The 14,605-nt window shown below is 45.7% G+C and overlaps 1 protein-coding gene across 1 annotated transcript in view; it reads right to left on the reverse strand.

Moving 5' to 3' along the window:
* LOC309376126 (homeobox protein otx5) overlaps positions 1–7,342 on the reverse strand; it is a 61,618-nt gene extending 54,276 nt beyond the window's left edge. The window contains exons 1-2 of the mRNA XM_081922325.1: positions 7,245–7,342; positions 3,353–3,557 (exon numbers count right to left, since the gene is read on the reverse strand). The gene's annotated coding sequence lies outside the window, so the exon portion shown is untranslated. The remainder of the gene's footprint in view (positions 1–3,352; positions 3,558–7,244) is intronic.
* Between the last annotated feature and the right edge of the window lie 7,263 nt (positions 7,343–14,605).

The raw sequence follows: 14,605 nt of genomic DNA on the forward strand, positions 1-14,605 counted from the left end.
ATGTAACATTTTTACAAATCAGTTTCATTTTTTGGGACATTAGGAAGAAAAGTTTGACCAAACTGCGGGAGGCAGTGGAGGACAGAGGTGTCTGGCGTTCTCTGGTCCATGGGGTCACGAAGAGTCGGACACGACTAAACAACAACAACAGGAAGAAAAGGGCAAGGGGGAGGCGGGAGAGGTGATTGGGGGTGGGGTCGGGTGGCCATGTTCCTATTTTACTTAGTATATGTGGGGTTTGGTGTCAGCATTGCTTGTGCAGGTTCTCTGCTGTTCACTTGTGTTCCTTTGGTGGTGAGAGAGGTTGAGATTGGCCTAGGGTGTGGTTGTCCATTTGTGGTTGGCTGTGGTGGTCTTTGTTTTCATGTGTGAGTGGGGTGGGTGGGTGTTTTTGGATCAGGTTAGCCATATTGATTTGTATGCTGTTGGTGCTGGAAGAGACTCTTGAGAGTCCCATGGACTGCAAGAAGATCAAACCTCTCCATTCTGAAGGAAATCGGCCCTGAGTGCTCACTGGAAGGACAGATCCTGAAGCTGAGGCCAGTGGCGTAGCGTGGGTTATCAGCACCCGGGGCAAGGCAAGTAATTTGCGCCCCCTAACCCATGGATTTGCGCCCCCTTACCCGTGGATTTCCCTAACCCCCAGATGTTGCGCCCGGTGCAGCCGGCCCCCCCTGCACCCCCCACGCTACGCCACTGGCTGAGACTCCAAGACTTTGGCCACCTCATGAGAAGAGAAGACTCCCTGGAAAAGACCCTGATGTTGGGGAAGATGGAGGGCACAAGGAGAAGGGGACGACAGAGGATTAGATGGTTGGACAGTGTTCTCGAAGCTACCAGCATGAGTTTGACCAAACTGCAGGAGGCAGTGGAAGACAGGAGTGCCATGGGGTCATGAAGAGTCGGACACAACTAAACAACAACAATAATGCTGTTGGTGGATTTTTGTCATTGTCTTGTTGGGTTGTGTGTGTGATAAAGGGGAGCCATACCGGGGACATTCTAGGCCTTCTTATAAGCCAGGTAATTCCTAGGTTAGGGTTCTTTTCATAGAATCAAGTGGTATATAAATTTTACGAAAGATATAAAAAACAAACGAAGGGCATTAGTGTATTTGGAAGTAAGTTTATATGTGGCTCCCGGTTAGATCACTTTGTTTTCTTGGGTGCTAACAAGATCCCAGGGTTTCGATGAGAAAGTAAACGATCCATCCCATAGTATTTTTGCTTCTTTTTTGTAATTTAAAAATATGTGCTGTATTTATCCTCATTAGTTTGTTCCTTTGTTTGCTTTGTGGTTTATATATTTTGGGAAGTGCAATTTGTATTGCATCCTGCTCTGAGCTTTCAGGACGAAGGGCAGATTAGAAATAACAAATGCGGAAATAAATATTTACCACACGGGTGGCATTTTTCATGTTCGAAATGCTTAACAATCTTCTTCCCTGATGCACAGGAAAGCCATCACTATGGTTCCAATGTTTCGTTTTGAGAGATGCTGGGTTTCATTGCTACCTAAGAACCACACAGCCCTCTAACCCAGGGGTCAGCAAACGTTTTCAGCAGGGGGCCGGTCCACTGTGCCTCAGACTTTGTGCGGGGCCGGACTATATATATTTTTTTGGGGGGGCAAATGAACGAATTCCTATGCCCAACAAATAACCCGGAGATGCATTTTAAATAAAAGGGCACATTCTACTCATGTAAAAACACGCTGATTGAGAAGGCAATTGGGTCAGATCCGGCCCCCGGGCCTTAGTTTGCCTACCCATGCTCTAATCTGAAAGCCCTGCATCCTTTTCCCCCCAGATCCAGGGGTGCTGAGCATCCAGGGGCGCTGAGAGCTGAAGGCAGCCCTGTTTAGGGAAACTTTTAATGTTTGATGTATCACAGTATTTTAATATTCTTTTGGAAGCCGCCCAGAGTGGCTGGGGAAGCCCAGCCAGATGGGCGGGGTATAAATAAATTATTATTATTATTATTATTATTATTATTATTATTATTATTATTATTATTATCATCATCATCATCATCTGCTTCTGGAGCAGAAAAGGAAACAGGCACACTGATTCTCTAGACTGCTTCATGTGATCCTCCTTCCTCACCTCTGTCCCTCCCCATGGAACAGTCAAAAACATCTCTTTAGATAGACAGCAGTGGTTAGAGTGTCAGACCAGAACCAGGGAGATCTGGGTTCGAATCCCCACTCAGCCATGAAGCTCACAGGGTGACCTTGGAGTCAGTAACTGGCTCTCTCAGCCTAACCTCCCTCACAGGGTTGTTGTTTTGGGAACGAAATGAGGACTGGGGGAGATAAAACCAGTTACACCGCCGCAAGAAAAAAGCAGGATATAAATGCAATAAATAATAAACAGGCCACAAAACACATTAATGATACGGTTGGCTTTCCCTCTCACCTGCACACAACGCCAGAATATTCCCCAACCCCTCTCCGTTTGTGAGGAAAAGGGCAGGTTAGCCACACTTTTACGTCCATGGATACTGCCAGGGACGGACAGACGCAAAGACCTGTAGGCTTCCCCAGAGACGCCTGAGAATGATCTAGTAGATCCAGGTCTGCTCCCAAATGGAATGTAAAGCCTTTTTAATATTTTGCATTGCACCGACCTGCTTTTCATGGGATTCTAGACTGATCGCCGAAGAATGGATGCTTTTGAATTATGGTGCTGGAGGAGATTCTTGAGAGTCCCATGGACTGCAAGAAGAACAAACCGATCCATTCTGAAGGAAATCAGCCCTGAGTGCTCACTGGAAGGACAGATCCTGAAGCTGAGGCTCCAAGACTTTGGCCACCTCATGAGAAGAGAAGACTCCCTGGAAAGACCCTGATGTTGGGAAAGATGGAGGGCACAAGGAGAAGGGGACGACAGAGGACGAGATGGTTGGACAGTGTTCTCGAAGCTACCAGCGTGAGTTTGACCAAACTGCGGGAGGCAGTGGAAGACAGGAGTGCCTGGCGTGCTCTGGTCCAGGGGGTCACAAAGAGTTGGACACGACTAAACAACAAAACAAGACTCCTCTACGAAACTCCGTTTCAGAGGAAGGGCCGTAGCTTGGTGGCAGAACACCTGCTTTGCATTCAGAAGGTCCTGGGTTCAATCCCCAATGGCACCCCTAAACGGGCCCGACATTCCGAAGAGCTGCTGCCAGCCCGTGTTGACAACACCAAGCTTCGCCAAACTTAAAAGTCAGCTTCCTGCATAAATTCCCTCGAGTTCGAAACAAGCAGCCTCATTCGTGTCTCCAAGAGTTACGAGAGAATGTTTGAGGACACCCCGGTTCTCAAAACCCACCCACCCCCTTTCCTGCTCTTAGAAAAGGAAGCAACCTACCATGTTTGCGGCCTGCACCCCGTTGCGCCTGCTTCAGAGGGGGGTACCTCTCGCAGCCTCGCCCGAGCAGCCAGACCCTTTGTCTCCGCCAGAATATCCCCCGTGCTTTTACGATAGCTCTTTCTGCCGGCATCTCCCGGATCTGTTGGTACACGTGCGGGATCCGGAGGTGGAGAGGGCAGCAGGGTTACTTACCTGCGCGATTCTGCAGAAAGAAAGAGAGAGAGACAGTGGAGAGAGAAAAGGAGAGGGAGGGTTGCAGCTTGCTCCGTTCGTGTCATGGCTCGAAGATTCAAGAGGAGACAGGAAGGGGACATTGCTGGTATTTCATCTATACAGTGGTGCCTCGGGTTAAGTACTTAATTCGTTCTGGAGGTCTGTACTTAACCTTGAAACTGTTCTTAACCCGAAGCGCCATTTTAGCTAATGGGGCCTCCTGCTGCCGCCACGCCGTCGGAGCACGATTTCTGTTCTTATCCTGAAGCAAAGTTCTGAAGCACTATTTCTGGGTTAGCAGAGTGTGTAACCTGAAGCGTATGTAACCTGAAGCGTATGTAACCTGAGGTACCACTGTATTCAATAAACACACAAGATGTAACCGGCTGTACGTCTGACAAAATAATATAGACTATTCATTGTATTGAATTGTAGATTTCAGCAGATGTCACTCATAAAGTTCAACAGAAAAAGTAGAAATTTTGTGTCTGTTGATTGCCAACACCTGTTACTTAAATAAATATTGTGCTTGTCATAACTCTACTCTGTAAAAATTGCTACTACTATGGTACTACCATGGTATAAGTTCCACTGTCCTGAGATATCATATATGGTATGTACGGTTGCTGACGGTTTTTGTATTAATTTTGCTGTGAAAATGTGTGAGATTACGATATTGTATTTATTTGCATTACCTAGAGTTTGTACTACTGATGAAGCCCAAGATGGCGAAACAAGGCTAATATTCCAGAAATCCTTGTCTTAGACTGTGAAAGGATTCTGTGGAACTGCAACAACCTTTTGTGTGGATTGTTGGACTTTATGAACAGGCAGGTGGAACAGACACTTTCACATACAGTGGTACCTCAGGTTAAGTACTTAATTCGTTCCGGAGGTCCGTTCTTAACCTGAAACTGTTCTTAACCTGAAGCACCACTTTAGCTAATGGGGCCTCCTGCTGCTGCTGCACCGCCAGAGAACGATTTCTGTTCTCGTCCTGAAGCAAAGTTCTTAACCTGAAGCATTATTTCTGGGTTAGCAGAGTCTGTAACCTGAAGCGTATGTAACCTGAGGTACCACTGTATATGGACATTATGCATAAACTGATTAGAGAATGAACTGATCCACTGGGTGTTCTACTTTCTTCGTTGAACTTTATGAGTTACTTGAAAGCTACAATCCAATACAATGAATAGTATATATTATTTTGTCAAACGTACAGCTGGTTACGTATTGTGTATTTATTGAGTATGTTTCACGTAACCAGAGGTTTGTTCATGTTTTGGTATTTCATGTATGGCACAGCATATTTTTTTCTGTTTCCCATCTTTTAACAACCTCTTGCACCCACCAGGTGATGTGCTGCAAGACCAGATCTTCTGAGGAGATGGGCTTTTGACTAGAAGCCCACAGCACCAAAGATTTGGATGAATCATAGAATTGCAGAGTTGGAAGGGAATTGAATTTGAATTTATTGAATTTATATGCCGGGCAGTTCACATAAAAAGATCACAGTATATAAAATTAAAATAAAAGCAATAACCCAATAATATTCCCCCCAAAAGAGCCACATTTTAAAAGGGTATGGGATGTTGATCAGGTCAATCAAAGTCCTGGTTAAAAAGGATGTTTTTGCATGGTGCCTAAAGGTGTATAATGAAGGCGTCAGGTGAACGTCCCTGGGGAGAATTGCACAGACGGGGAGCCACTGCAGAGAAGGCCCCGCTCTCATGTTGCCACCCTCCGGACCTCTCAAGCAGGCTGCACACGAAGGAGGCGCCCCGAAGATGATCTCAGGGCCCTCTTAGTGTCATCTAGTCCAACCCCCGGCAATGCAGGAATCTCAGCTAAAGCATCCATGACAGAGGGCCATACAGTGTCAATATGATGATTTGAGCAGAGCAGAAACAAGGCCTGCATGAGTCCTGGGGGGAAAATGGGATCTGTCCTCGGGTCTCATGGAGGCAAACTCTATCTACAAAGCCAAACCAATCTTCTCCCCCCCCAAAAAAAAATTCTCCCCATTTTGCAGAAGGGAAAACCGAGGTATTAACACAGCCCACATTATAAACCCTCATGTTCTCATCCCCAACCTGGCCCACGAAAGCGATGGGGCTGTGGAAGGAGGGAGAGAGTTTGGTGAGTGGGTGGGGGACTAAATCCAGGAGATGGCAAAAAAAAAGGAAGAAATTATCCACTCCACCGGGGGCCTAACAAGTGAGTGACATTAATCTGGAGGAGGACAGCTGGCAGTGTCTGACATCCTAGGCTGGCGTAGGGCAAAGCTGCCCGTCTTCGGCCTGCTTGACGCTACGGCTTGCAGGATCATGGCACCCCACAGGGATAGGGTGTTTTTTTTTGGTGGGGGTGGGGGTGTTAATATATTTTAAAGGTCACCTCTAGCAGGATGGAGGGAGGTCGGCTGAGTTGGTAGAGAGGCTTTAGTTAACTTGTGCATGCAAACGCAAGGGGCATTTCGACAGGGGAAAAGGCTCAATGCAGGCTCCGGAATTACATATTAATTGACCCAGGAGAACTGAATTAGAGCCAGGCCTCTCCGCACCCAAAACACAAGGAAACTGGGCTACCTTCCTGTTTCGTATATTGATCCTGATAAGGAAGACAAGGCAAAGCTTGGAAATAAATTTGATTCCTTGTTTTTTTGCCTCTCTGTCCCCCACCCTTCTCCTTTTCTACATTGGGCTCCCTCTAAGGACACACTTCTAAAAAATAAATGTGCAGGGGCACTGCCACTAGAAGGGCCTTGGTTTAAAAAGATTCCAATATATGAGTTAATCCAGGTCCATGGGTGTAGCCAGGATTTATGGTTTTTTTGGGGGGGGGGCCAGGACAGCCCCACCTGTCATTATCCTCTGACTGGCTCTGTCTAGCAGATTCGGAACGAAACGATTCTCAACCACTGGTTTAAAATCACTTTCTTCGGATCTCCAAGTGCTCAGAAAAACCTGTCAAAATCTTCCTACAATTTCTACTTTTCGTTATTTATTTACTTGATTTAAGGGGGACGGCTGTCCCCCCCTCTCTGGGCTACTGCACCCTGGAGAAGAACTGCAAATTCACCTAAGCTGTGCATTTCGAAGAAACAAATCGATAAGGAGATTTATTTATTTTGGGGGTGGGGGAGAGCTCAATTCCCACAACAATTCTGCCCTCAGACTATTGTTTCCCTCCCTTGATCATTGGCTATTGTATTCCAATGCCTACGGACTAGTAGCTTGATTTTTTAAAAAAGGAACTTTGGTGGTAAGGTAAAGGTAAAGGTACCCCTGCCCGTATGGGCCAGTCTTGACAGACTCTGGGGTTGTGCGCCCATCTCACTCAAGAGGCCAGGGGCCAGCGCTGTCCGGAGACACTTCCGGGTCACGTGGCCAGTGTGACAAAGCTGCATCTGGCGAGCCAGAGCCGCACACGGAAACGCCGTTTACCTTCCCGCTGGTAAGCGGTCCCTATTTATCTACTTGCACCCAGAGGTGCTTTCGAACTGCTAGGTTGGCAGGCGCTGGGACCGAGCAGCGGGAGCGCACCCTGCAGCAGGGATTCGAACCGCCGACCTTTCGATCGGCAAGTCCTAGGCACTGAGGCTTTAACCCACAGCGCCACCTGTGTCCCTAAACTTTGTGTCCCCAACTTTGGTGGTACTAGGGCTCAAACTCACCTGGAAGTCACACTTTCCCCAGTCCAGGTGTGTGTGTGTGTGTGTGAAATGGCACCCAAACCTCAGAGGCTTCATGAGTGTAATGGGAAAAGCCCTCAAACGATGAATCACACCCCCCCCACCCATGCTCAAAGTTTGCTGCTCAATCTGCTCTTTTTATATAGCAATTAAGTGCATCGATTCAAGGCTGTGCACTGCTCTGTCTTAACAGCTCAGAGTCTTTTAAATCGGACGGCTGGGTTTACCGATGGGCATAAACCTTTCGAAACGAGAGTTTAATATGCCTTTTAATTGCTGCGGGCGGCTAAGTATCTGTCTTAGTTTAACTAAGACAGGGTTGTTTGCACAGCCTGGTACGAAAGGCGGCGAATTCCCAGAGAAGTTCTCTTTCCGTAGGCGTTGCGGTAAATCGTTTTCACTTTTTTAAAGCTATTTAAGAAAACGTCTAGCCTGCTCTTTATTAGAATAACCGTCTGCCAGGTGTGCCTTCTTTTTTTTTTAGAGGGCAAGGAACTGCCCAAAATGGTCGCCAGAAGGGCTGCTCCCTATGGCTGTAAAGGATTGAACTTTTTGCCAAAATGACTCTTGCATCTTGGGAGTTTTCTCTCCCATCTATCATGGACGCTTCAGCTGAGATTCCTGCCTTGTTCCCTTCCAACTCTACAATTCTACGATTCTATGCCAATTGGGAATATTCCTGAGGCGTTTTGGTAGCTAGGCCATAAAAACCCAAACAGGACACCCCCGCCACATGCAACCCTGCAATGACTTAAAACAGGGGTCAGCAAACTTTTTCAGCCAGAGGTCAGTCCACTGTCCCTCATTGGGGGACTGGACTATGTTTAGAAAAAATAAATAAATGAACAAATTCCTATGCCCCACAAATAACCCAGAGATGCATTTTATTTTTACAGTATTTTATTTTTTTAAAAAAACACATTCTGCTCATGTAAAAACACCAGACAGGCCCCACAAATAACCCAGAGATGCATTTTAAATAAAAGGACACATTCTACTCATGTAAAAACACACTGATTCCCAGACCATCCGTGGGCCGGATTGAGAAAGCAATTGGGCCGGATCCGGCACCCGGGCCTTAGGTTGCCTACCCATGACTTAAAACAGGTGTCAGCAAACTTTTTCAGCAGGGGGCCGGTCCACTGCCCCTCAGACTTAGTGGGGGGCCGGACTATATTTTGAAGATGAAAAACTGAACGAATTCCTATGCCCCACAAATAACCCAGAGATGCATTTTAAATAAATGCACGCATTCTGCTCATGCAAAAACACCAGGCAGGCCCCACAAATAACCCAGAGATGTATTTTAAACAAAAGCACACATTCTACTCATAATAATAATATATAATCTTAATTTATTATTTATACCCCGCCCATCTGGCTGGGTTTCCCCAGCCACTCTGGGCGGTTTCCAACCAAGTATTAAAATACAGTCATGTAAAAACACGCTGATTTATGGACTGTCAGCGGGCCGGATTCAGAAGGCGATTGGGCCGGATCTGGCCCCCGGGCCTTAGGTTGCCTACCCATGACTTAAAATAACTAAACGCTTGGCAAATTTCTACCCTTTTCACGGTCCTGAGAATTGTTTGAGAGGGTCCCGCAAGCGATCTGACAGCCAGCCCCTGGCCCTGTCAGGAAGCGTCCGACCCAAACGTTGAATTGGAAGGGCAAAACCGCAGACCCAAGGGGGACCCACGTGGCTTGCGGGAGGGAGCTTCAAACAGAAGAGACAGGACAAAAGCATCATTGTTCACAAATCCATCCAGGAATTCCAAGCTCTTGTTAATACCCTTGGAAATGTGCAGAGGGTGGGCTCGGAGGCAGCCCGGACCGGTGTCCGGAGGGTGGGTTGTTGGGGGGGGTGGGCTGGGGGTGAGAGTGCATGGCGATATAATTCTGGGCTCGCGGCATACCAACAGGTCCTATTCTCCCTGCCAAAGCAAGCCTCCTTGTTTTTCAGGAGAGCGTGCGGCTGGCGGAAAATTAGGCTTCTTTCTGCACAGAGAAGTCGACATTAATTTAATACGCTAAATAAAAATAACCGCCTGGCAATCTGACAGCAGCAGTGGCAGGGGTGGGGGTGGGAGAGACTTCCAGCTCCTACCACCTCCCTGAAATTGTATTTCTTTCATTTCATAAAACTTATGTGCCGCCTTGATTGTTGAAAAAAACACACACACCTCAAAGCAGTTTGCGAAGAGGATAAAACCACCAGCAGCAAACAGTTAAGAACAACTCTTTGAATTGTTAAAACTAAAAACAGATTAAAGCTATGTGTTGGCATTCTATATATCTAAACAAAAATGTTTTTAGCAGGTGCAGAAAAGAGTGCAGCAGGGACCGATGTCGACCGGCAGGAAGTTCCAAAGTTTAGGAAGAAGGAAAATTGGGAGGAAGGAGGCCAAGAGGCAGAGATGAACCCGGGTGGTGAAGAGTCACGGGTGTCTGTCTCTCTTGCTACAACAAGGTCTCCTTGTTTCTGTTTCCATCCTGAAGCAAAGTTCATAACCTGAGGTACTATTTCTGGGTTAGCGGGGTCTGTAAGCTGAAGTGTATGTAACCCAAGGTAAAAGGTAAAGGGACCCCTGACCATTAGGTCCAGTCACAGACGACTCTGGTGTTGCGGCGCTCATCTCGCTTTACTGGCCGAGGGAGCCGGCGTACAGCTTCCGGGTCATGTGGCCAGCATGACTAAGCCACGTCTGGAGAACCAGAGCAGCGCACGGAAACGCCGTTTACCTTCCCGCCGGAGCGGTACCTATTTATCTACTTGCACTTTGACATGCTTTCGAACTGCTAGGTTGGCAGGAGCAGGGACCGAGCAACGGGAGCTCACCCCATCGCAGGGATTTGAACCGCCAACCTTCTGATTGGCAAGTCCTAGGCTCCGTGATTTAACCCACAGCGCCACCCGAGGTACCACTGTACAAACATCCCAAGGCTATAAATTCACTCTCTGAATCCGATCAGTGCTTTATATTAGCCCATTCTTGCAATGTCACAGGTTGCCACTCTTTTTGCCCCTGACAGAAGCTGCGTGCATTGCAACAGCTGTAGGACAGGCAGTAATTCAACAGATGGAGCTTTCCCAATGACAGGAATAGCTGCTTCCGTTAAAGGCACAGAGACTGGGAAAGGGATGGACAGAGAAACACAGAAAGTTGCCTTACCGTTAGTCCATCTATAAAATTACTCACGGGGTGAAGATAGAGGACCCAGAAAGGTTTTTTCTCAAAGCAGCATAATTAGCAGGAAACTAAAATATTATCTTCTAGGGATGTGGGTGGTGCTGCGGGTTAAACCACAGAGACTTACTGATCAGAAGGTCGGCGGTTCGAATCCCCGTGACGGAGTGAGCTCCCGTTGCTCAGTCCCTGCTCCTGCCAACCTAGCAGTTCGAAAGCACGTCAAAGTGCAAGTAGACAAATAGGTACCGCTCCGGTGGGAAGGTAAACAGCATTTCCGTGCACTGCTCTGGTTTCACAAGAAGTGGCTTAGTCATGCTGGCCACATGACCCGGAAGCTGTACGCCGGCTCCCTTGGCCAATAAAGTGAGATGAGTGCTGCAACCCCAAAGTCGGTCACGACTGGACCTAATGGTCAGGGGTCCCTTTACCTAAAATATTATCTTATAAAGATTTCGCAATTGAACATTACGAAGGAGGCCAACTACGGAATGCACCTTTAACGCAGCAAAGTTAACAACAACAAAACTTAAGCATTTCCAAAGAAAACACGACTGAAGGAAGCCAAATGCAAGATGCACATTTAAATCAGCACAATTTACAAGTGAATAAAATATTATCCTAAGTGCCTGTAGGATAACTTAGTTGGCAGAGCAAGAGACTGAGGTTGTAGATTTGGGCACCACACATTCCTACCTTCCAACTTTACGATTCAATCTTAGCCCCATTCTTTTGCAAGGAGAGAACGAGGTGGCAATTGTAATGTCTTGTTCAGCCACAAAGCAGAAAAGTGGCAAACAGTGTTGATGTCATCTGCAGCCACTTCCAGCAGCGAGAAGAAGCCATCGTTATTTTACAAACCAGCGTAGTCAGTGCCGGATTTACGTATAAGCTAAACAAGCTATAGCTTAGGGCCCCACTCTCTTGGGGGGCCCCAAAAAAATTTAAAGGAAAAAGAAACTGGATGTACATTTCTAAAATATAAGATAAAAATAAAATAAAACCTACATACAGCAACAGTGTTTTGTGTTGTGCAGGCTCCTATAATGGGCCCTGCCTGCTAGCCTGCTCCCTAAAATATCACTGGTTTGCTCATTTCTATATATAGGGTGCCTACACTCTGCTATTTATAATTATTAGTAGTTTGCATTATATATTTACACCTATTATTATTTCATGTTATAACAAGTTTCTGGAGACAAGATTATGAGTCTTTGTAAATTGTCTTTCTAAAGGAACTTTTGTTATTGCCAAATGCTAATGTGCTTGCATTATTAAGTTTGTTATCAATAAAAAAATCATTTTAAGTTAGAGCTTAATTATTTGACTGTTTGATTATTTGATTGTTGTTAGCCGCCCTGAGCCCGGCTTCGGCTGGGGAGGGCGGGATATAAATAAAATTTATTATTATTATTATTATTAATCATTAATATACTTCATCTTAGTTGTATTTCACTGTTGTTATACTTCCTCTTAATTGTATGTATTTCAGTTCAACAATTACTTTGATAAAAGACATATTTTGTTACGTGCAAATGGCTTTAGATTTCTATTAGGTCCGTAAATTACCATATAGCATATATTCAACACAAAAAACAGCCACAATTTGTTGCTGGCAAAGGACAGCTGGACATAGAAAGGTCCCCATTACCTTAGGGCTTCAAATTTGTTGAGTCCCCATTTCCATCAGCGTGACCCATGGCAAGGGATGATGGGAGTTGTAGTCCAGTCCCTCCCTTTCCTGGGTTGGAGCAAAAACTTCTCGGGGGGGGGTTGTGTTCATAGAAGCCGACAAGGACAAGGGAGATCGGTTTGTGAAAGAGGTGCAACTTCTGCAAAGCAACTTATAGTTGGGTTTTAAAAAAATGCCCCTGCTAAAATAATGCACTGGGGGTTTGGGGTTTGTTTTTTTGCAGCCCGGTTGTGTCTTCGCAAAACAGGGAATTGGAGATTTCACCTGCAGAGGCAAGGATTTTACCTTGGAGCCCAAAATGGAAATTTTTAGTTTAGAGAAAAAATGGGTAAGGGGCGACAGGATGGAAGTTTATAAAAAAATATATTCGTGGAATGGAGAAAGTAGATAGAAAAACGCTTTTCTCCCTCTCTCATAACAGCAGAATTTGTGGGCATCTGAATGTTGAGAGATTCTGGCCAGACTAAGTACTGTACTTCTTTATGCAGCAAATATTTTCTCCCCTTAAATCCTTTTTTATTGATTTTCTATCGTTTACAAATTGGTCCCCAATTAAAACAAATTTAATATTTCTTTCCTTCCAAATCTGACTTCGCGCACACCCTCCTCGATGCATCGATGGTTCTCCTGACTGCTGCATATATCCCCCCCTCCAGTTATTCCAATTTATCTGCAAACCTTACAGATAAAGTAATCTGTATATATTTATATACAATATATTTACTTTTTAACTCAACTCCTTTTCAAATTATTTATTGATTGATTAAATTTATATACCAGCCGTCATCAAAATACCTCAGGGTGGTTCGCAGAATAAAATACAAGATAAAACACAAGTAAACAATTAAACTGAAACAACAAAACAATAACACACAAACCCCTTCCCAGATAAAGGGAAGTCATAAAGGTAAATGACGCCTGACAGTTAAGTCCAGTCACAAACGACTCTGGGGTTGTGGCGCTCATCTCGCTTTACTGGAGTTGATGTTTGTCCGCAGAGTTTTTCCAGGTCATGTGGCCAGCAGGACTAAGCCGCTTCTGGCAAGGCAGAGCAGTGCACAGAAACGCCGTTTACCTTCCCTCCGGAGTGGTACCTATTTATCTACTTGCACTTTGACGTGCTTTCAAACTGCTAGGTTGGCAGGAACTGGGACCGAGCAACGGGAGCTCACCCCATCACGGGGATTTGAACCGCTGACCTTCTGATCGGCAAGCCCTAGGCTCTGTGGTTTAGACCACAGTGCCACCCGTGCTCTATTCTGCCCTGGTCAGACCACACCTGGAGTCCTGTGTCCAGTTCTGGGTGCCACAATTTGAGAAGGACATTGACAAGCTGGAATGTGTGCAGAGGAAGGCGACCAAGATGATGATGATGATGAACAACAACAACAACAACAATTTTATTATATACACCCCACTCATCTGGCTGGGTTTCCCCAGCCACTCTGGGTGGCTCCCAACAGAACACTAAAAACAGAATAAATCTCCAAACATTAAAAACGTCCCTAAACAGGGCTGCCTTCAGATGTCTTCTAAAAGTCAGATAGTTGTTTATTTCCTTGACGTCTGATGGGAGGGTGTTCCACAGAGAGGGCGCCACTGCCAAGAAGGCCCTCTACCTGGTTCCCTGCAACCTCACTTCTCGCAGTGAGGGAACCCCCAGAAGGCCCTCGGAGCTGGACCTTAGTGGGTCTGGAAACCAAGCCTTATGAGGAACGGTTGAAGGATCTGCGTATGTTTAGCCTGGAAAGGAAGAGATTGATAGGAGATTGAGAGGAGATATGAGTTTCAAGAAAGGAGATTCCGACTAAACATCAGGACATGGGCAGATTTTGGTAGTATGGCACCCTGAACGAGGCCTAAATTTGGCACCCCCAAATGAATATTCTCAGTGATGGATCTTCTCAATTGTGCACCCCCTCATCCCAGTGCTATGTGGGGGCGGGGGACTTCCCACACTGCCCTAAATCTGGTGCTGATCAGGAAGAACTTCCTGACAGTAAGAACAGTGGAATGGACTCCTTCGGGAGGTTGTGAACTCTCCTTCCTTGGATATTTTTCAGCGGAGGTTGGGTGGCCACCTGCCATGGATGCTTTAACTGAGATTCCTGCATCGCAAGGGGTTAGACTAGATGGCTCTGGGGGTCCCTTCCAACACTACCCTTCTATGATTCTTTGTTGTTGTTTTTATAAGATATTTATTAAAGTTTTCAATATTAATACAGTAAAAAGAAAATCAAAAAGAAAAAAGAAAAATATAACAAAAATACAAAACAGAAAATACTTAAAAACACACAAAATTTCAATAACTTATTTTTCATTAACTTATTTCCCAGACCTCCTCGTACCTCCCTTTTTTTGTATTCCAATTCGATTGTTAGTTCAGCAAATCCTTATCAATATTTTTTTTAAACCTACTTCTAAACCTTTTTTCCGTATTCTCTTATAACATTACAGCTGAA

The sequence above is a fragment of the Podarcis melisellensis genome (assembly GCF_964234715.1).
Source record: "Podarcis melisellensis genome assembly, chromosome: 8".
In the NCBI taxonomy this organism is placed as follows: domain Eukaryota; kingdom Metazoa; phylum Chordata; class Lepidosauria; order Squamata; family Lacertidae; genus Podarcis; species Podarcis melisellensis.